The following is a 22,570-nucleotide window of genomic DNA, read 5'->3' on the forward strand; positions in this document are numbered from 1 at the left end:
CATCCTCGATAAAAACTTTTCACTGCTTCTAGCAATTTGCCACCCACACCATATATTCTTCATACCTTCCACAGAGCATCTTCATCAACTCTTTTATATGCCATCTCCAGAGCCATAAATGCTACATACACATCCGTTTGTTTTTCTAAGTATTTCTCACGTACATTCTTCAAAGCAAACACCTGATCCACACATCCTCTACCACTTCTGAAACCACACTGCTCTTCCCCAATCTGATGCTCTGTACGTGCTTTCACCCTCTCAATCAGTAACCTCCCATATATTTTCCCAGGAATACTCAAGAAATTTATACCTCTGTAATTTGAACACTCACCTTTATCCCCTTTGCCTTTGTACAATGCCACTATGCATGCATTCCACCAATCCTCAGGCACTTCACGATGAGCCATACATACATTGAATATCCTCACCAACCAGTCAACAACACATATAAATTGTCAAAATGGTTAGTTTCTTTGTTAAGCCCTTTAGTGGGTAAGGTATCAAATTCTAATATCATGAACAATGTAGATTTAGTCAACAAGCTAAACAATACCAATGTTAATTTTGATTTCAAACTAGTTAGCTTTGATGTTTCCTCACTTTTCACAAAAGTACCAGTTGATGACCTTTTAGAATATTAATTTGATGTCTTGGATGATATTCATTTACCTGTTTCAAAGTCTAATTTCATTGAACTGATAAAATTGTGTATAAAAGACTGTGTATTTCAATTTAATGGAGATTATTATGCTCAAAAATTTGGTATGGCAATGGGTAACCCTCTTTCACCTGTACTAAGTAATCTTTATAGGGAATTTTTTGAAACAAAATTACTAAAGGATATCTTACCTTCTAATGCAATTTGGTTTAGGTATGTAGATGATGTTCTTTGTGTTTGGCCAACAAATGAAAATTTACAAATATTTCTCCCCTTACTTAACAATTTAGTACCTTCCATCAAATTTACTGTAGAAAATGAAAATAATGGTATGTTACCATTTTTAGATTGCATGATCCATAGACAAGGAAACAGGTTTAAGTTTAGCATATACAGAAAACCCACCAATGTATGCTCATATATCCATTATTACTCATCTCAACATGACAGAGTTAGATTATCATCATTTCAATCTATGTTCCTTAGGGCATTACGTATTTGCAGTCCAGAGTTTATTGATGATGAGTTTGAGAAGATATATTCTATTGGATCTAAGTTAAAGTACCCTAGATCTTTCATTGATAAATCCCTTAAGTTAGCAAAGAAATCTTTTATAGAGTTGAGCCCAAACCTCCCATTGACACCAAGAATCTTTTAGTTCTCCCTTTTAATAATAATTTCGCTTTGCTTCCCATGTTGCTTAAATCCTTTAATGTAAATGTTGCCTTTAGCAACAATAATACTATAAAGAATATCTTAATCAGGAATTCACCAGAAAATTCTCTTGGTTGCATCTATAAAGTGCCTTGTGGAAACTGTGGTAAATTTTATGTTGGTCAGACTGGTAAGGATCTTTCTGTTAGACTTAAGCAACATAAATGTAGTATAAGAACGGGACAAGAATCAAATGCCTTGTTTAATCATGTTAAAAACTATGATCATTGTATTGACTGGAGTAACGCCATCTCAGTTATTAACTCTAACTCTATTACCAAGAGAAATATCATTGAATCTTCTATTATCAAATACACAAAGAATTATAATCTTAATATTAGTGATGGTCTCTACAAATTAGATAACTTTATTGTTGATAAGATTTATAAATGGAAATGGTGAAGAGCTTGTAGATTTATGTGCTGAAAAAGGACTGATGATTGGGAATACCTGGTTTAAAAAGCGAGATATACATAAGTATACTTATGTAAGTAGGAGAGATGGCCAGAGAGCGTTATTGGATTACGTGTTAATTGACAGGCGTGCGAAAGAGAGACTTTTGGATGTTAATGTGCTGAGAGGTGCAACTGGAGGGATGTCTGATCATTATCTTGTGGAGGCTAAGGTGAAGATTAGTATGGGTTTTCAGAAAAGAGGAGTGAATGCTGGGGTGAAGAAGGTGGTGAGAGTAAGTGAGCTTGGGAAGGAGACCTGTGTGGGGAAGTACCAGGAGAGACTGAGTACAGAATGGAAAAAGGTGAGAACAATGGAAGTAAGGGGAGTGGGGGAGGAATGGGATGTATTTAGGGAATCAGTGATGGATTGCGCAAAAGATGCTTGTGGCATGAGAAGAGTGGGAGGTGGACTGTTTAGAAAGGGTAGTGAGTGGTGGGATGAAGAAGTAAGAGTATTAGTGAAAGAGAAGAGAGAGGCATTTGGACGATTTTTGCAGGGAAAAAATGCAATTGAGTGGGAGAAGTATAAAAGAAAGAGACAGGAGGTCAAGAGAAAGGTGCAAGAGGTGAAAAAAAGGGCAAATGAGAGTTGGGGTGAGAGACTATCAGTAAATTTTAGGGAGAATAAAAAGATGTTCTGGAAGGAGGTAAATAGGGTGCGTAAGACAAGGGAGCAAATGGGAACTTCAGTGAAGGGCGTAAATGGGGAGGTGATAACAAGTAGTGGTGATGTGAGAAGGAGATGGAATGAGTATTTTGAAGGTTTGTTGAATGTGTCTGATGACAGAGTGGCAGATATAGGGTGTTTTGGTCGAGGTGGTGTGCAAAGTGAGAGGGTTAGGGAAAATGATTTGGTAAACAGAGAAGAGGTAGTAAAAGCTTTGCGGAAGATGAAAGCCGGCAAGGCAGCAGGTTTGGATGGTATTGCAGTGGAATTTATTAAAAAAGGGGGTGACTGTATTGTTGACTGGTTGGTAAGGTTATTTAATGTATGTATGACTCATGGTGAGGTGCCTGAGGATTGGCGGAATGCGTGCATAGTGCCATTGTACAAAGGCAAAGGGGATAAGAGTGAGTGCTCAAATTACAGAGGTGTGAGTTTGTTGAGTATTCCTGGTAAATTATATGGGAGGGTATTGATTGAGAGGGTGAAGGCATGTACAGAGCATCAGATTGGGGAAGAGCAGTGCGGTTTCAGAAGTGGTAGAGGATGTGTGGATCAGGTGTTTGCTTTGAAGAATGTATGTGAGAAATACTTAGAAAAGCAAATGGATTTGTATGTAGCATTTATGGATCTGGAGAAGGCATATGATAGAGTTGATAGAGATGCTCTGTTGAAGGTATTAAGAATATATGGTGTGGGAGGCAAGTTGTTAGAAGCAGTGAAAAGTTTTTATCGAGGATGTAAGGCATGTGTACGTGTAGAAAGAGAGGAAAGTGATTGGTTCTCAGTGAATGTAGGTTTGCGGCAGGGGTGTGTGATGTCTCCATGGTTGTTTAATTTGTTTATGGATGGGGTTGTTAGGGAGGTAAATGCAAGAGTCCTGGAAAGAGGGGCAAGTATGAAGTCTGTTGGGGATGAGAGAGCTTGGGAAGTGAGTCAGTTGTTGTTCGCTGATGATACAGCGCTGGTGGCTGATTCATGTGAGAAACTGCAGAAGCTGGTGACTGAGTTTGGTAAAGTGTGTGGAAGAAGAAAGTTAAGAGTAAATGTGAATAAGAGCAAGGTTATTAGGTACAGTAGGGTTGAGGGTCAAGTCAATTGGGAGGTGAGTTTTAATGGAGAAAAACTGGAGGAAGTGAAGTGTTTTAGATATCTGGGAGTGGATCTGTCAGCGGATGGAACCATGGAAGCGGAAGTGGATCATAGGGTGGGGGAGGGGGCGAAAATTTTGGGAGCCTTGAAAAATGTGTGGAAGTCGAGAACATTATCTCGGAAAGCAAAAATGGGTATGTTTGAAGGAATAGTGGTTCCAACAATGTTGTATGGTTGCGAGGCGTGGGCTATGGATAGAGTTGTGCGGAGGAGGATGGATGTGCTGGAAATGAGATGTTTGAGGGCAATGTGTGGTGTGAGGTGGTTTGATCGAGTAAGTAACGTAAGGGTAAGAGAGATGTGTGGAAATAAAAAGAGCGTGGTTGAGAGAGCAGAAGAGGGTGTTTTGAAATGGTTTGGGCACATGGAGAGAATGAGTGAGGAAAGATTGACCAAGAGGATATATGTGTCGGAGGTGGAGGGAACGAGGAGAAGAGGGAGACCAAATTGGAGGTGGAAAGATGGAGTGAAAAAGATTTTGTGTGATCGGGGCCTGAACATGCAGGAGGGTGAAAGGAGGGCAAGGAATAGAGTGAATTGGAGCGATGTGGTATACAGGGGTTGACGTGCTGTCAGTGGATTGAATCAAGGCATGTGAAGCGTCTGGGGTAAACCATGGAAAGCTGTGTAGGTATGTATATTTGCGTGTGTGGACGTGTGTATGTACATGTGTATGGGGGGGGGTTGGGCCATTTCTTTCGTCTGTTTCCTTGCGCTACCTCGCAAACGCGGGAGACAGCGACAAAGTATAAAAAAAAAAAAAGATTTATAAAATGATAAGTTTATGAACACTCGTTGTATGCTTTGGACAATCACATGTTTACCAAATGGCGTCCTAGCTTCGTCTCTTTGATGTATGTCAACTGACTGTTATATTTCTCTCTTGTGTCTCCCCTGATGATGTGATTATCACACGAAAGTGCACTTGAGAACTTTTCGTGTTTCATTTTCCCCATAGACTCGTAGGAATATCTTGATCACGCGCAAAATTGTGATCCTTTTCAGACATACACATATATACACATTTATATGATTCATACTTGCTGCTATTATTCATTCCCATCGCCACCCCACCACACATGAAATGACAACCACCTCCCCCGCATGCATGCAAGGTAGTGCTAAGAAAAGACAACAAAGGCCACATTCGCTCACACTCAACCTTTACCTGCCATGTATAATACACCGAAACCACAGCTCCCTTTCCACATCCAGGCTCCACAAAACTTTCTATGGTTTACCCTAGACGCTTCACATGCCCTGGCTCAATCCATTGACAGCACATCGACCCTGGTAAACTACATCATTTTAATTCACTCTATTCCATGCATGCCTTTCACCCTCCTGCATGTTCAGGCCCTGATCACTCAAAGTCTTTTTCACTCCATCATTCCACCTCCAATTTGGTCTCCCACTTCTCCTCGTTCCCTCCACCTCTGACATATATATCCTATTTGTAAATCTTTCCTCACTCATTCGCTCCATGTGACCAAACCATTTCAATACACCCTCTTTTGCTCTCTCAACCACACTCTTTTTATTTCCACACATCTCTCTTACCTTTTCATTACTTACTCAATCAAAGCACCTCACACCACATATTGTCCTCAAACATCTCATTTCCAACACATCCACCCTCCTCCGCACAACTCTATTTATAGCCCATGCCTCGCAACCATATAACATTGTAGGAACCATTATATCTTCAAACATACCCATTTTTGCTTTCTGAGATAATGTTCTCGCCTTCCACACTTTTTTCAATGCTCCCAGAACTTTCGCCCCCCTCCCCCACCCTGTGACTCACTTCCGCTTCCGTGGTTCCATCCGCTGCCAAATCCACTCCCAGATATCTAAAACACTTCACTTCCTCCAGTTTTTCTCCATTCAAGCTTACCTCCCATGTGACTTGTCCCTCAAGCCTACTGTACCTAATAACCTGCTCTTATTCACATTTACTCTCATCTTTCTTCATTCACACTCTTTACCAAACTCAGTCACCAGCTTGTGCAGTTTCTCACTCGAATCAGCCACCAGTGCTGTATCATCAACGAACAACAACAGACTCACTTCTCAAGCCTTCTCATCCATAACAAACTGCATGTTTGCCCCTCTCTCCAAAACTCTTGCATTCCCGGTGAATGTCAGTTTGCGGCAGGGGTGCGTGATGTCTCCATGGTTGTTTGACTTGTTTATGGATGGGGTTGTTAGGGAGGTGAATACAAGAGTTTTGGAGAGGGGCAAACATGCAGTTTGTTGTGGATGAGAAGGCTTGGGAAGTGAGTCTTTTGTTGTTCATTGATGATACAGCACTGGTTGCTGATTCGGGTGAGAAACTGCAGAAGCTGGTGACTGAATTTGGTAAAGAGTGTGAATGAAGAAAGCTGAGAGTAAATGTGAATAAGAGCAAGGTAATTAGGTACAGTAGGGTTGAGGGACAAGTCAGTTGGGAGGTAAGCTTAAATGGAGAAAAACTGGAGGAAGTTAAGTGTTTTAGATATCTGGGAGGGGATTTGGCAGCGGATGGAACCATGGAAGCGGAAGTGAGTCACAGGGTGGGGGAGGGGGGCGAAAGTTCTGGGAGCATTGAAAAATGTGTGGAAGGCGAGAACATTATCTCAGAAAGCAAAAATGGGTATGTTTGAAGATATAATGGTTCCAACAATGTTATATGGTTGTGAGGCGTGGGCTATAGATAGAGTTGTGCGGAGGAGGGTGGATGTGTTGGAAATGAGATGTTTGAGGACAATATGTGGTGTGAGGTGGTTTGATCAAGTAAGTAATGAAAAGGTAAGAGAGATGTGTGGTAATAAAAAGAGTATGGTTGAGAGAGCAAAAGAGGGTGTATTGAAATGGTTTGGTCACATGGAACGAATGAGTGAGGAAAGATTGACAAATAAGATATATGTGTCAGTGGTGGAGGGAACGAGGAGAAGTGGGAGACCAAATTGGAGGTGGAAGGATGGAGTGAAAAAGATTTTGAGTGATCAGGGCCTGCACATGCAGGAGGGTGAAAGGCGTGCAAGGAATAGAGTGAATTAAAATGATGTAGTTTACCGGGGTCGACGTGCTGTCAATGGATTGAGCCAGGGCATGTGAAGCGTCTGGGGTAAACCATAGAAAGTTTTGTGGAGCCTGGATGTGGAAAGGGAGCTTTGGTTTCGGTGTATTATACATGGCAGTTAAAGACTGAGTGTGAGTGAATGTGGCCTTTGTTGTCTTTTCTTAGCACTACCTTGCATGCATGCAGGGGAGGTGGTTGTCATTTCATGTGTGGCGGGGTGGCGACGGGAATGAATGATGGCAGCAGGTATGAATTATATAAATGTGTATATATGTGTATGTCTGTGTATGTATATGTATGTATACGTTGAAATGTATAGGTATGTATATGTGAGTGTGTGTACGTGTATGTATAAACATGTGTATGTGGGTGAGTTGGGCCATTCTTTCATCTGTTTCCTTGCACTACCTTGCTGATACGGAGACAGTGACAAAGTATGATAAAATAAGATAAAATGATATTGACCAGGAGAGATTGAGTGCAGAATGGAAAATGGCTAGAGAAAATGACCTAAGGGGAGTGGGGTAGGAATAGGATGTATTTAGGGAAGCAGTGATGGCTTGTGCAAAAGATGCCTGTGGCATGAGAATGGTGGGAGGTGGACAGATTAGAATTGGTGGTGAGTGGTGGTATTAAGAAGAAAGATTGTTAGTGAAAAAGAAGAGAGAGGCATTTGGACAATTTTTGCAAGAATATAGTGCAGATGACTGGGAGATGTATAAAAGAAAGAGGTAGGAGGTCAAGAGAAAGGTGCAAGAGGTAAAAAAGACAGCAAATAAATGTATATATAGGGGATAGAGGAGAAAGAATACTCCCCACACCTTCCTCACGTGTCGTAGAGTGCAACTAATGGGATGGGAGCAGGGGGCTAGAAACCCTCCCCTTCTTGTATTTTAACTTTCTAAAAGGGGAAACAGAAGAAGGAGGCATGCGGGGAGTGCTCATCCTCCTCGAAGGCTCAGATTAGGGTGTCTAAATGTGTGTTAATGTAACCCAGATGAGAAAAAAGGAGAGATAGGTAGTATGTTTGAGGAAAGGAACCTGGATGTCTTGGCTCTGAGTGAAACGAAGCTCAAGGGTAAAGTGGAAGAGTGGTTTGGGAATGTTTTGGGAGTAAAGTCAGGGGTTGGTGAGAGGACAAGAGCAAGGGAAGGAGTAGCACTACTCCTGAAACAGGAGTGGTGGGAGTGTGTGATAGAGTGTAAGAAAGTAAACTCTAGACTGATATGGGTAAAACTGAAAGTGGATGGAGAGAGATGGGTGATTATTGGTGCATATGCATTTCATTTCAAGCTAGAAGTTTCAGTTTTCTAAATTGTTTCTTACATTTTTCATATGTATATATATGTATGTGTGTGTGTGTGTATATGTGCGTGTGTGTGTGTATGTGTGTGTATGTATATATATATATGTATATTATCCCTGGGGATAGGGGTGAAAGAATACTTCCCACGCATTCCTCGCGTGTCGTAGAAAGCGACTAGAGGGGACGGGAGCGGGGGGCCAGAAATCCTCCCCTCCTTGTATTAACTTTCTAAAATGGGAAACAGAAGGAGTCACGCGGGGAGTGCTCATCCTCCTCGAAGGCTCAGATTGGGGTGCCTAAATGTGTGTGGATGTAACCAAGATGTGAAAAAAGGAGAGATAGGTAGTATGTTTGAGGAAAGGAACCTGGATATTTTGGCTCTGAGTGAAACGAAGCTCAAGGATGAAGGGGAAGAGTGGTTTGGGAATGTCTTGGGAGTAAAGTCAGGGGTTAGTGAGAGGACAAGAGCAAGGGAAAGAGTAGCAGTACTCCTGAAACAGGAGTTGTGGGAGTATGTGATAGAATGTAAGAAAGTAAATTCTCGATTAATATGGGTAAAACTGAAAGTTGATGGAGAGAGATGGGTGATTATTGGTGCATATGCACCTGGGCATGAGAAGAAAGATCATGAGAGGCAAGTGTTTTGGGAGCAGCTGAATGAGTGTGTTAGTGGTTTTGATGCACGAGACCGGGTTATAGTGATGGGTGATTTGAATGCAAAGGTGAGTAATGTGGCAGTTGAGGGAATAATTGGTATACATTGGGTGTTCGGTGTTGTAAATGGAAATGGTGAAGAGCTTGTAGATTTATGTGCTGAAAAAGGACTGATGATTGGGAATACCTGGTTTAAAAAGCGAGATATACATAAGTATACTTATGTAAGTAGGAGAGATGGCCAGAGAGCGTTATTGGATTACGTGTTAATTGACAGGCACGCGAAAGAGAGACTTTTGGATGTTAATGTGCTGAGAGGTGCAACTGGAGGGATGTCTGATCATTATCTTGTGGAGGCTAAGGTGAAGATTTGTATGGGTTTTCAGAAAAAAAGATTGAATGTTGGGGTGAAGAGGGTGGTGAGAGTAAGTGAGCTTGGGAAGGAGACTTGTGTGAGGAAGTACCAGGAGAGACTGAGTACAGAATGGAAAAAGGTGAGAACAGTGGAAGTAAGGGGAGTGAGGGAGGAATGGGACGTATTTAGGGAGTCAGTGATGGATTGCGCAAAAGATGCTTGTGGCATGAGAAGAGTGGGAGGTGGGTTGATTAGAAAGGGTAGTGAGTGGTGGGATGAAGAAGTAAGAGTATTAGTGAAAGAGAAGAGAGAGGCATTTGGACGATTTTTGCAGGGAAAAAATGCAATTGAATGGGAGACGTATAAAAGAAAGAGACAGGAGGTCAAGAGAAAGGTGCAAGAGGTGAAAAAAAGGGCAAATGAGAGTTGGGGTGAGAGAGTATCATTAAATTTTAGGGAGAATAAAAAGATGTTCTGGAAGGAGGTAAATAAAGTGCGTAAGACAAGGGAGCAAATGGGAACTTCAGTGAAGGGCGTAAATGGGGAGGTGATAACAAGTAGTGGTGATGTGAGAAGGAGATGGAGTGAGTATTTTGAAGGTTTGTTGAATGTGTTTGATGATAGAGTGGCAGATATAGGGTGTTTTGGTCGAGTTGGTGTGCAAAGTGAGAGGGTTAGGGAAAATGATTTGGTAAACAGAGAAGAGGTAGTAAAAGCTTTGCGGAAGATGAAAGCTGGCAAGGCAGCAGGTTTGGATGGTATTGCAGTGGAATTTATTAAAAAAGGGGGTGACTGTATTGTTGACTGGTTGGTAAGGTTATTTAATGTATGTATGACTCACGGTGAGGTGCCTGAGGATTGGCGGAATGCGTGCATAGTGCCATTGTACAAAGGCAAAGGGGATAAGAGTGAGTGCTCAAATTACAGAGGTATAAGTTTGTTGAGTATTCCTGGTAAATTATATGGGAGGGTATTGATTGAGAGGGTGAAGGCATGTACAGAGCATCAGATTGGGGAAGAGCAGTGTGGTTTCAGAAGTGGTAGAGGATGTGTGGATCAGGTGTTTGCTGTGAAGAATGTATGTGAGAAATACTTAGAAAAGCAAATGGATTTGTATGTAGCATTTATGGATCTGGAGAATGCATATGATAGAGTTGATAGAGATGCTTTGTGGAAGGTATTAAGAATATATGGTGTGGGAGGCAAGTTGTTAGAAGCAGTGAAAAGTTTTTATCGAGGATGTAAGGCATGTGTACGTGTAGGAAGAGAGGAAAGTGATTGGTTCTCAGTGAATGTAGGTTTGCGGCAGGGGTGTGTGATGTCTCCATGGTTGTTTAATTTGTTTATGGATGGGGTTGTTAGGGAGGTGAATGCAAGAGTTTTGGAAAGAGGGGCAAGTATGAAGTCTGTTGGGGATGAGAGAGCTTGAGAAGTGAGTCAGTTGTTGTTCGCTGATGATACAGCGCTGGTGGCTGATTCATGTGAGAAACTGCAGAAGCTGGTGACTGAGTTTGGTAAAGTGTGTGAAAGAAGAAAGTTAAGAGTAAATGTGAATAAGAGCAAGGTTATTAGGTACAGTAGGGTTGAGGGTCAAGTCAATTGGGAGGTGAGTTTGAATGGAGAAAAACTGGAGGAAGTGAAGTGTTTTAGATATTTGGAAACGGATTTGGCAGCGGATGGAACCATGGAAGCGGAAGTGGATCATAGGGTGGGGGAGGGGGCGAAAATTCTGGGAGCCTTGAAGAATGTGTGGAAGTCGAGAACATTATCTCGGAAAGCAAAAATGGGTATGTTTGAAGGAATAGTGGTTCCAACAATGTTGTATGGTTGCGAGGCGTGGACTATGGATAGAGTTGTGCGCAGGAGGATGGATGTGCTGGAAATGAGATGTTTGAGGACAATGTGTGGTGTGAGGTGGTTTGATCGAGTAAGTAACGTAAGGGTAAGAGAGATGTGTGGAAATAAAAAGAGCGTGGTTGAGAGAGCAGAAGAGGGTGTTTTGAAATGGTTTGGGCACATGGAGAGAATGAGTGAGGAAAGATTGACCAAGAGGATATATGTGTCGGAGGTGGAGGGAACGAGGAGAAGAGGGAGACCAAATTGGAGGTGGAAAGATGGAGTGAAAAAGATTTTGTGTGATCGGGGCCTGAACATGCAGGAGGGTGAAAGGAGAGCAAGGAATAGAGTGAATTGGAGCGATGTGGTATACCAGGGTTGATGTGCTGTCAGTGGATTGAATCAGGGCATGTGGAGCGTCTGGGGTAAACCATGGAAAGCTGTGTAGGTATGTATATTTGCATGTGTGGACGTATGTATATACATGTGTATGGGGGTGGGTTGGGCCATTTCTTTCGTCTGTTTCCTTGCGCTACCTCGCAAACGCGGGAGACAGCGACAAAGCAAAAAAAAAAAAAAAAATGCATTTGGGCATGAGAAGAAAGATCATGAGAGGCAAGTGTTTTGGGAGCAGCTGAGTGAGTGTGTTAGTAGTTTTGATGCACGAGACTGGGTTATATTGATGGGTGATTTGAATGCAAAGGTGAGTAATGTGGCAGTTGAGGGAAGAATTGGTGTACATGGGGTGTTCAGTGTTGTAAATGGAAATGGTGAAGAGCTTGTAGATTTGTATGCTGAAAAAGGACTGGTGATTGGGAATACCTGGTTTAAAAAGAGATATATACATAAGTATACTTATGTAAGTAAGTATAAGTATGTAAGTAGGAAAGATTGCCAGAAAGCATTATTGGATTATGTGTTAATTGATAGGTGTGCAAAAGAGAGACTTTTGGATGTTAATGTGCTGAGAGGTGCAACTGGAGGGATGTCTGATCATTATCTTGTGGAGGCAAAGGTGAAGATTTGTAGAGGTTTTCAGAAAAGAAGCGAGAATGTTGGGGTGAAGAGAGTGGTGAGAGTAAGTGACCTTGGGAAGGAGACTTGTGTGAGGAAGTACCAGGAGAGACTAAGTGCAGAATGGAAAAAGGTGAGAGCAAAGTACGTAAGGGGAGTGGGGGAGGAATGGGACGTATTTAGGGAAGCAGTGATAGCTTGCGCAAAAGATGCTTGTGGCATGAGAAGCGTAGGAGGTGGGCAGATTAGAAAGGGCAGAGTAGTGGAATGAAGAAGTAAGATTATTAGTGAAAGAGGAGAGAGAGGCATTTGGATGAGTTTTGCAGGGAAATAGTGCAAATGATTGGAAGATGTATGAAAGAAAGAGGCAAGAGGTCAAGAGAAAGGTGCAAGAGGTGAAAAAGAGGGCAAATGAGAGTTGGGGTGAGAGAGTATCATTGAATTTTAGGGAGAATAAAAAGATGTTTTGGAAGGAGTTAATAAAGTGCATAAGAGAAGATAACAAATGGGAACATCAGAGAAGGGGGCTAATGGGGAGGTAATAACAAGTAGTGGTGATGTGAGAAGGAGATGGAGTGAGTATTTTAAAGGTTTGTTGTATGTGTTAGATGATAGAGTGGCAGATATAGGGTGTTTTGGTTGTGGTGGTGTGCGAAGTGAGAAGATCAGGGAGAATGATTTGGTAAACAGAGAAGAGGTAGTAAAAGCTTTGTGGAAGAAAGCCGGCAAGGCAGCAGGTTCGGATGGTATTGCAGTGGAATATATTAAAAAAGGGGGTGACTGTGTTGTTGACTGGTTGGTGAGGATATTCAATGTATGTATGGCTCATCGTGAAGTGCCTGAGGATTGGTGGAATGCATCCATAGTGGCATTGTACAAAGGCAAAGGGGATAAAAGTGAGTGTTCAAATGACAGAGGTATAAATTTGTTGAGTATTCCTGGGAAATTATATGGGAGGGTATTGATTGAGAGGGTGAAGGCATGTACAGAACGTCAGAATGGGGAAGAGCAGTGTGGTTTCAGAATTGGTAGAGGATGTGAGGATCAGGTGTTTGCTTTGAAGAATGTATGTGAGAAATACCTAGAAAAACAAATGGATTTGTATGTAGCATTTATGGATCTGGAGAAGGTATATGATAGAGTTGATGAAGATGCTCTGTGGAAGGTATTAAGAGTATATGGTGTGGGAGGCAAGTTGCTGGAAGCAGTGAAAAGTGTTTATCAAAGATGTAAGGCATGTGTATGAGTAGGAAGAGAGGAAAGTGATTGGTTCTCAGTGAATGCCAGTTTGTGGCAGGGATGCATGATGTCTCCATGGCTGTTTTATTTGTTTATGGATGGGGTTGTTAGGGAGGTGAATGCAAGAGTTTTGGAGAGAGGGGCAAGTATGCAGTCTGTTGAAGATGAGAGGGCTTGGGAAGTGAGTCAGTTGTTGTTCGCTGATGATACAGCGCTGGTGGCTGATTCAGGTGAGAAATGGCAGAAGGTGGTGACTGAGTTTGGTAAAGTGTGTGAAAGAAGAAAGGTGAGAGTAAATATGAATAATAGGAAGGTTATTAGGTACAGTAGGGTTGAGGGGCAAGTCAATTGGGAGGTAAGTTTGAATGGAGAAAAACTGGAGGAAGTGAAGTGTTTTAGATATCTGGGAGTGGATTTGGCAGCGGATAGAACTATGGAAGCAGAAGTGAGTCACAGGGTGGGGTAGGGGATGAAATTTCTGGGAGCGTTGAAGAATGTGTGGAAGGCGAGAACATTATCTTGGAAAGCAAAAGTGAGTATTTTTGAAGGAAAAGTGGTTCCAACAATGTTACATGGATTTGAGGCGTGGGATGTAGATAGGGTTGTGTGGAGGAGGGTAGATGTGTTGGAAATGAGATGTTTGAGGGCAATATGTGGTGTGAGGTGGTTTGATCGAGTAAGTAATGAAAGGGTAAGAGAGATCTGTGGTAATAAAAAGTGTGGTTGAAAGAGCAGAAGAGGGTGTTTTGAAATGGTTTGGTCACATGGAGAGAATGAGTGAGGAAAGATTGACAAAGAGGATATATGTGTCAGGGGTGGAGGGACCAAGAAATGGTAGACGAAATTGGAGATGGAAGGATGGAGTGAAGAAAGATTTTGAGTGATCGGGGCCCAAACGTGCAGGAGGGTGAAAGGCGTGCAAGGAATAGAGTGAATTGGAATGATATGGTATACCAAGGTTGATGTGCTGTCAGTGGATTGAACCAGGGTATGTGAAGTGTCTGGGGTAAACCATGGAAAGTTTTGTGGGGCCTGGATACGGAAAGGGAGCTGTGGTCGGTGCATTATACATGACAACTAGAGACTGACTGTGAACGAATGTGGCTTTTGTTTTGTTTTCCTAGCGCTACTTCATGTGTGTGCGGGGGGAGGGGATTGTCATTTCATGTGTCGCGGGGTGGTGATGGAAATGAATAAAGGCAGCAAGTATGAATTAAGTACATGTGTATATATGTATATGTCTGTGTATGGTGAGGTGCCTGAGGATTGGCGGAATGCGTGCATAGTGCCATCGTACAAAGGCAAAGGGGATAAGAGTGAGTGCTCAAATTACAGAGGTATAAGTTTGTTGAGTATTCCTGGTAAATTATATGGGAGGGTATTGATTGAGAGGGTGAAGGCATGTACAGAGCATCAGATTGGGGAAGAGCAGTGTGGTTTCAGAAGTGGTAGAGGATGTGTGGATCAGGTGTTTGCTTTGAAGAATGTTTTTTTTTTTTTTTTTTTTTTTTTTTTATACTTTGTCACTGTCTCCCGCGTTTGCGAGGTAGCGCAAGGAAACAGACGAAAGAAATGGCCCAACCCCCCCCATACACATGTACATACACACGTCCACACACGCAAATATACATACCCACACAGCCCTCCACGGCCCACCCCGGACGCTCCACATGCCCTGATTCAATCCACTGACAGCACGTCAACCCCTGTATACCACATCGCTCCAATTCACTCTATTCCTTGCCCTCCTTTCACCCTCCTGCATGTTCAGGCCCCGATCACACAAAATCCTTTTCACTCCATCTTTCCACCTCCAATTTGGTCTCCCTCTTCTCCTCGTTCCCTTCACCTCCGACACATATATCCTCTTGGTCAATCTTTCCTCACTCATTCTCTCCATGTGCCCAAACCATTTCAAAACACCCTCTTCTGCTCTCTCAACCACGCTCTTTTTATTTCCACACATCTCTCTTACCCTTACGTTACTTACTCGATCAAACCACCTCACACCACACATTGTCCTCAAACATCTCATTTCCAGCACATCCATCCTCCTGCGCACAACTCTATCCATAGCCCACGCCTCGCAACCATACAACATTGTTGGAACTACTATTCCTTCAAACATACCCATTTTTGCTTTCCGGGATAATGTTCTCGACTTCCACACATTTTTCAAGGCTCCCAAAATTTTCGCCCCCTCCCCCACCCTATGATCCACTTCCGCTTCCATGGTTCCATCCGCTGACAGATCCACTCCCAGATATCTAAAACACTTCACTTCCTCCAGTTTTTCTCCATTCAAACTCACCTCCCAATTGACTTGACCCTCAACCCTACTGTACCTAATAACCTTGCTCTTATTCACATTTACTCTTAACTTTCTTCTTCCACACACTTTACCAAACTCAGTCACCAGCTTCTGCAGTTTCTCACATGAATCCGCCACCAGCGCTGTATCATCAGCGAACAACAACTGACTCACTTCCCAAGCTCTCTCATCCCCAACAGACTTCATACTTGCCCCTCTTTCCAAGACTCTTGCATTTACCTCCCTAACAACCCCATCCATAAACAAATTAAACAACCATGGAGACATCACACACCCCTGCCGCAAACCTACATTCACTGAGAACCAATCACTTTCCTCTCTTCCTACACGTACACACGCCTTACATCCTCGATAAAAACTTTTCACTGCTTCTAACAACTTGCCTCCCACACCATATATTCTTAATACCTTCCACAGAGCATCTCTATCAACTCTATCATATGCCTTCTCCAGATCCATAAATGCTACATACAAATCCATTTGCTTTTCTAAGTATTTCTCACATACATTCTTCAAAGCAAACACCTGATCCACACATCCTCTACCACTTCTGAAACCACACTGCTCTTCCCCAATCTGATGCTCTGTACATGCCTTCACCCTCTCAATCAATACCCTCCCATATAATTTACCAGGAATACTCAACAAACTTATACCTCTGTAATTTGAGCACTCACTCTTATCCCCTTTGCCTTTGTACAATGGCACTATGCACGCATTCCGCCAATCCTCAGGCACCTCACCATGAGTCATACATACATTAAATAACCTTACCAACCAGTCAACAATACAGTCACCCCCTTTTTTAATAAATTCCACTGCAATACCATCCAAACCTGCTGCCTTGCCGGCTTTCATCTTCCGCAAAGCTTTTACTACCTCTTCTCTGTTTACCAAATAATTTTCCCTAACCCTCTCACTTTGCACACCACCTCGACCCAAACACCCTATATCTGCCACTCTGTCATCAGACACATTCAACAAACCTTCAAAATACTCATTCCATCTCCTTCTCACATCACCACTACTTGTTATCACCTCCCCATTTACGCCCTTCACTGAAGTTCCCATTTGCTCCCTTGTCTTACGCACCCTATTTACCTCCTTCCAGAACATCTTTTTATTCTCCCTAAAATTTACTGATAGTCTCTCACCCCAACTCTCATTTGCCCTTTTTTTCACCTCTTGCACCTTTCTCTTGACCTCCTGTCTCTTTCTTTTATACTTCTCCCACTCAATTGCATTTTTTCCCTGCAAAAATCGTCCAAATGCCTCTCTCTTCTCTTTCACTAATACTCTTACTTCTTCATCCCACCACTCACTACCCTTTCTAAACAGCCCACCTCCCACTCTTCTCATGCCACAAGCATCTTTTGCGCAATCCATCACTGATTCCCTAAATACATCCCATTCCTCCCCCACTCCCCTTACTTCCATTGTTCTCACCTTTTTCCATTCTGTACACAGTCTCTCCTGATACTTCTTCACACAGGTCTCCTTCCCAAGCTCACTTACTCTCACCACCTTCTTCACCCCAACATTCACTCTTCTTTTCTGAAAACCCATACTAATCTTCACCTTAGCCTCCACAAGATAATGATCAGACATCCCTCCCGTTGCACCTCTCAGCACATTGACATCCAAAAGTCTCTCTTTCGCACGCCTTTCAATTAACACGTAATCCAATAACGCTCTCTGGCCATTTCTCCTACTTACATAAGTATACTTATGTATATCTCGCTTTTTAAACCAGGTATTCCCAATCATCAGAATGTAGAATGTATGTATGTGAGAAATACTTAGAAAAGCAAATGGATTTGTATGTAGCATTTATGGATCTGGAGAAGGCATATGATAGAGTTGATAGAGATGCTCTGTGGAAGGTATTAAGAATATATGGTGTGGGAGGCAAGTTGTTAAAAGCAGTGAAAAGTTTTTATCGAGGATGTAAGGCATGTGTACGTGTAGGAAGAGAGGAAAGTGATTGGTTCTCAGTGAATGTAGGTTTGCGGCAGGGGTGTGTGATGTCTCCATGGTTGTTTAATTTGTTTATGGATGGGGTTGTTAGGGAGGTGAATGCAAGAGTTTTGGAAAGAGGGGCAAGTATGAAGTCTGTTGTGGATGAGAGAGCTTGGGAAGTGAGTCAGTTGTTGTTCGCTGATGATACAGCGCTGGTGGCTGATTCATGTGAGAAACTGCAGAAGCTGGTGACTGAGTTTGGTAAAGTGTGTGAAAGAAGAAAGTTAAGAGTAAATGTGAATAAGAGCAAGGTTATTAGGTACAGTAGGGTTGAGGGTCAAGTCAATTGGGAGGTAAGTTTGAATGGAGAAAAACTGGAGTAAGTAAAGTGTTTTAGATATCTGGGAGTGGATCTGGCAGCGGATGGAACCATGGAAGCGGAAGTGGATCATAGGGTGGGGGAGGGGGCGAAAATTCTGGGAGCCTTGAAGAATGTGTGGAAGTCGAGAACATTATCTCGGAAAGCAAAAATGGGCATGTTTGAAGGAATAGTGGTTCCAACAATGTTGTATGGTTGCGAGGCGTGGGCTATGGATAGAGTTGTGCGCAGGAGGATGGATGTGCTGGAAATGAGATGTTTGAGGACAATGTGTGGTGTGAGGTGGTTTGATCGAGTAAGTAACGTAAGGGTAAGAGAGATGTGTGGAAATAAAAAGAGCGTGGTTGAGAGAGCAGAAGAGGGTGTTTTGAAATGGTTTGGGCACATGGAGAGAATGAGTGAGGAAAGATTGACCAAGAGGATATATGTGTCGGAGGTGGAGGGACGAGGAGAAGTGGGAGACCAAATTGGAGGTGGAAAGATGGCGTGAAAAAGATTTTGTGTGATCGGGGCCTGAACATGCAGGAGGGTGAAAGGAGGGCAAGGAATAGAGTGAATTGGATCGATGTGGTATACCGGGGTTGACGTGCTGTCACTGGATTGAATCAGGGCATGTGAAGCTTCTGGAGTAAACCATGGAAAGCTGTGTAGGTATGTATATTTGCGTGTGTGGATGTATGTATATACATGTGTATGGGGGTGGGTTGGGCCATTTCTTTCGTCTGTTTCCTTGCGCTACCTCGCAAACGCGGGAGACAGCGACAAAGCAAAAAAAAAAAAAAATGAATATATATGTATACGTTGAAATGTATAGTTATGTATATGTGCGTGTGTGGACGTATATGGATATACATGTGTATGTGGGTAGGTTGGGGCTATTCTTTCATGTGTTTCCTTGTGCTACCTCGGTAACACGGGAGACAGCGACAAAGTATAATAAAAAAAAAAGATATTTATATATTTATTTATTGTCCTTTATCGCTGTTTCCTGCATCAGTTAAGCAGCACCAGGAAACAGACAATAAAAGACCCATCCACTCACATACACACATATACACATACCTGACCATACGCATACGTATGCATATCGAGATATACACATATACATATGCATATGTATATATTTTTACTGGTTGAACCTCTTTAATCCTGCAGCCTTATGACTTGGCCATTACCGGACTACAGAAAATGCTAGAAAACAGAAATTGACCCCTAAGGGAATCCCCTTTGTAAACATATGTCCAACCACTAGTCTTGCCAACTCATGCCACATACATATTGCTGTTATCAAAGGTAGAACAAAGCTTAAAATAAGACATAATACAACCATTAATGCTTCCAAACAAAATTTTTTATTGTTACAGATTGCATCAGAGTAGCTCCAGATGGAAACTCCTCAGTATCTTGGGCAAGGATTTTGTGTGGCATAAGACGCCAGTTCAGGGTAGATTCGTCAGTATTATACACTTGTTTTGGGGCTAAGTTTTCCACTGCCACTAACTGTGCAAATTCATCCACAAACATTGGTGTAGCTTTGTGACAAGTTTTTAATGTAACAAATGACCATAGGTTAATAGTTGGCTATGGTCAACTCTTGCTACTATTGTTATTTTATTGTTATCATTAAAGCAGCCAGCCCACGCTCCATCAGTCCCAACCAGGCAGCCAGCTTGCACACTCTCTCACCTTGTACATACTGCTGTTGGTTGTTGAAAAGAGAATTTGAATTTTTATTCATTCTTTTAATAAGCCCTTACACTACAAGTTTCTGTGTCAGTGCTATGCTTTTCACCACACACCCTGTGTACTGAACTTCCATGTTTCCATTTAAACTTTGTAACCACCTTAGTGAATATTCACTTAGTCTAGCTTTAGTTCTCTTTGAAAAACTTTGGCCTGCTGGATAAGCATCCCCTGAGAAATGCTTGCTCCTTAGTTACTTGGGAGCTTAAACCACTTTATAAGTGCACTGTCTAATTCTGTACTCCTGGCACTTTTCAGAGTTTTCCAAAACTTTAATACTTTTCTGGCTTTCATTTTTAGCAAAAAACTGAATATAAGAAATTAACAAGACAGTTAATCAGCTCGGCTGCAGTGTTAACAGATTTGGGCACCTTAGCGCTGCTAACCATGCCCCTCTGGTGGCAGTTTCACAGACTGATGGCAGCAGATTCAAAATGTGCTGGACTGTGGGAGTTGCCAAACCACAGAGCACCGGATTAGAGAGGTACAACCTGTACTTCCTGTACTGAATCACTAGTTATTGATAATCCATTTTATATGTGCTTGGAAGCTTCGGCTCTATAGACTTTACCAAATTTTCTATTTTTATAAACATTATGTTTTCTGTAATATTTGTGGCAGTTAATTTTAGGAACTCTATGAACTTCATGAAAATGCCACATTAGTTGCTGTGTAAATCTGTCCTTCCACTCTAATGATGTATTTACATTTTCTTTGAAGATTTATGGGTTATTGTGATGTATGGTATTGATTCCATATATTTAGATTAGTGATGTGCATGAATGGAGAATCATACATCAGCTGGGAATTTGAACAAGTGGGTGAAAGCATAGAGCCAAAAATGTTGTTTAGTGCATTGTACTGTCTTGCCACAAACATGACATGACTCATTGAAAGGTCTTATGGCATTACTCTTGACCTACCATCATGCTATTGCTTCTACCATAATTATTTCCAACACTGCCTCTGGCAGTCAACCAAAATATGTTTCTATAATATGTTCTGTTGAATTACTTTATGCATTATGTATTTGATGGTAAAACTGGATGTAATTATGCTGTGAGTATTTTTACTCTAGCTCAAATTTCTCAAAACTTCCAAGTTAATTGTGCACTATTTCAGTGTCATCACTTAGTTCAGTACAGTTAATATAGTTCCTCAGTATTCTAGAGCTTGAAATGTGACACATTGTGAAATTACTTTCTAAAGACATTTCTCTTGTTGCAGGTATTGAGTGAAATATATCTCAAGATTAAAAATGGAGAAACTGACAGTGTCTTGTGGAGAGAACAGTTTCCTGTATGAGGAATGTAGAACATTGTATTCACCAGAGGATCACCTTCAGAAGCATATGCTTTTGCACAATAATCAGGAAGAAGTTGGCTGTACTGAAAGTGAGAAACTGTTTTCAGATAGGAGCAATCTTCAAGAGCATCTCCATGTGAAGAATAATGTGGAAAATATAGGACATAAGAAGAGATTTAGATGTGAGGAATGTGGTAAACAGTTTTTGCGAAAAGATGGACTTCAACATCATTTGCTTGTGCACAGTGGTGTGAAAAAGTTTGCATGTGATGTATGTGGGAAACTGTTTTTGAAGAAAGATAAACTAAATAGGCATTTGCTTGTGCATGGTGGTATGAAACAGTTTAGATGTGATGAATGTGGGAAATTGTTTTTGCGAAAAGATAGTCTTAAAGAACATAAGTTTGTTCACAGTGGTGTTAAAAAGTTTGGATGTGATAAATGTGGAAAACTGTTTTTGCGGAAAGCTGGTCTTAAAGAACATTTAATTGTGCACAGTGGCGTGAAAAAGTATGGATGTGATGAATGCGGGAAATCGTTTTTGCAGAAAGATAAACTTATGAGGCACTTGCTCGTGCATGGTGGTGTGAAAAAGTATGGATGTGATGAATGTGGGAAAATGTTTTTGCGAAAAGATGGTCTTAAAGAGCATCTGATTGTCCACAGTGGTGTGAAAAGGTTTGGATGTAATGTATGTGGCAAACTGTTTTTGCACAAAGGTAATCTTCAACAGCATTTGCGTGTGCACATTGGTGTGAAAAAATTTTGATGACAAATTTAGGAAAATGTTTTTGGAGAAAAATGATCTTCAGAATCATTTGCATATGCATAGTTGTGTGAAAAAATTTGGATGTGATGAATGTGGGAAATTGTTTTCACTTAAATACGATCTCATGAAACATTTGCATGTGCACCCTGATGTGAACGTTTTAGGTTGTGATGTCTAATATATTGGTACTGATTACTTGTTTATTTTGATATATGAAGTTTCCCTCCATCTATACTGGGTTCCTTTTGCTGTCTGTTCTGAAACTTCCCAGAATAAAGAGTGTAAAGGCTACTCTTAGATTATTATCTCTCATTCTAGACCATTGTTTCTCAGCTGGATATGCCCAGTGACCCCAAGGTCTGAGGCTTTGTTCATCTTAATCCCTTGTTATCCCTGCAGGCATAAAGAGACTGAGGCATGGGATTCATTTTTGCCCACAAATAACTACTACAAGGGTTTGCCCACAAATAACTACTACAAGGGTAAAGAAAAAAGTCTGGAGTCTAGGACAATGTTATTTCTTTCTTTGCATACATGTTCATCTGTCTAGTCTACTCTAGAGTAATATATTCTGTTAGCCGAGTTAGGAGAGCTTGTAACCTCCTTGGAAACCCATTCATGATTCACCTTTTTTGACTTAGACGCTATATCAGGGTTAGACAACCTATGGCCTGGAGGCCAGATCAGGCCCACGAAGGGATTTTGACCAGCCCATGAGCAAATATTGGGATACTATGCTTATCTGGCTCTCAAAAATTTTTCCTTATTCCGAGTGTTTTACATGACCACACTGATGGCTCATTCGTGGAACGTCTTGTTACACTGGCCCTAAGTTCCATTTTGTTCCAAACCAAACACCTAATGTGATGGAAATGCTGATGTATACACCAATGACAGGAAGGTGGACTACCTTATTATGTATAAGAAATTAGATACTCTCCTTGCACGTGCAAGCTTTCATGTGGGATC

At 41.7% G+C, this 22,570-nt stretch overlaps 1 protein-coding gene across 2 annotated transcripts in view; it reads left to right on the forward strand.

The window, feature by feature from the left end:
- The window catches only part of LOC139763616 (uncharacterized), a 195,524-nt gene extending 173,632 nt beyond the window's left edge, over nucleotides 1–21,892 (forward strand). The window contains exons 1-2 of one of the 2 annotated variants that reach the window (XR_011716195.1): nucleotides 18,087–20,011; nucleotides 20,755–21,892. The gene's annotated coding sequence lies outside the window, so the exon portion shown is untranslated. Of the gene's footprint in view, nucleotides 1–18,086; nucleotides 20,012–20,754 lie in introns of those variants that run through there. The other variant, XR_011716194.1, reaches the window with a different exon arrangement.
- Nucleotides 21,893–22,570: the final 678 nt, after the last annotated feature.

This window comes from Panulirus ornatus, chromosome 47 (genome assembly GCF_036320965.1).
Source record: "Panulirus ornatus isolate Po-2019 chromosome 47, ASM3632096v1, whole genome shotgun sequence".
Taxonomy (NCBI): domain Eukaryota; kingdom Metazoa; phylum Arthropoda; class Malacostraca; order Decapoda; family Palinuridae; genus Panulirus; species Panulirus ornatus.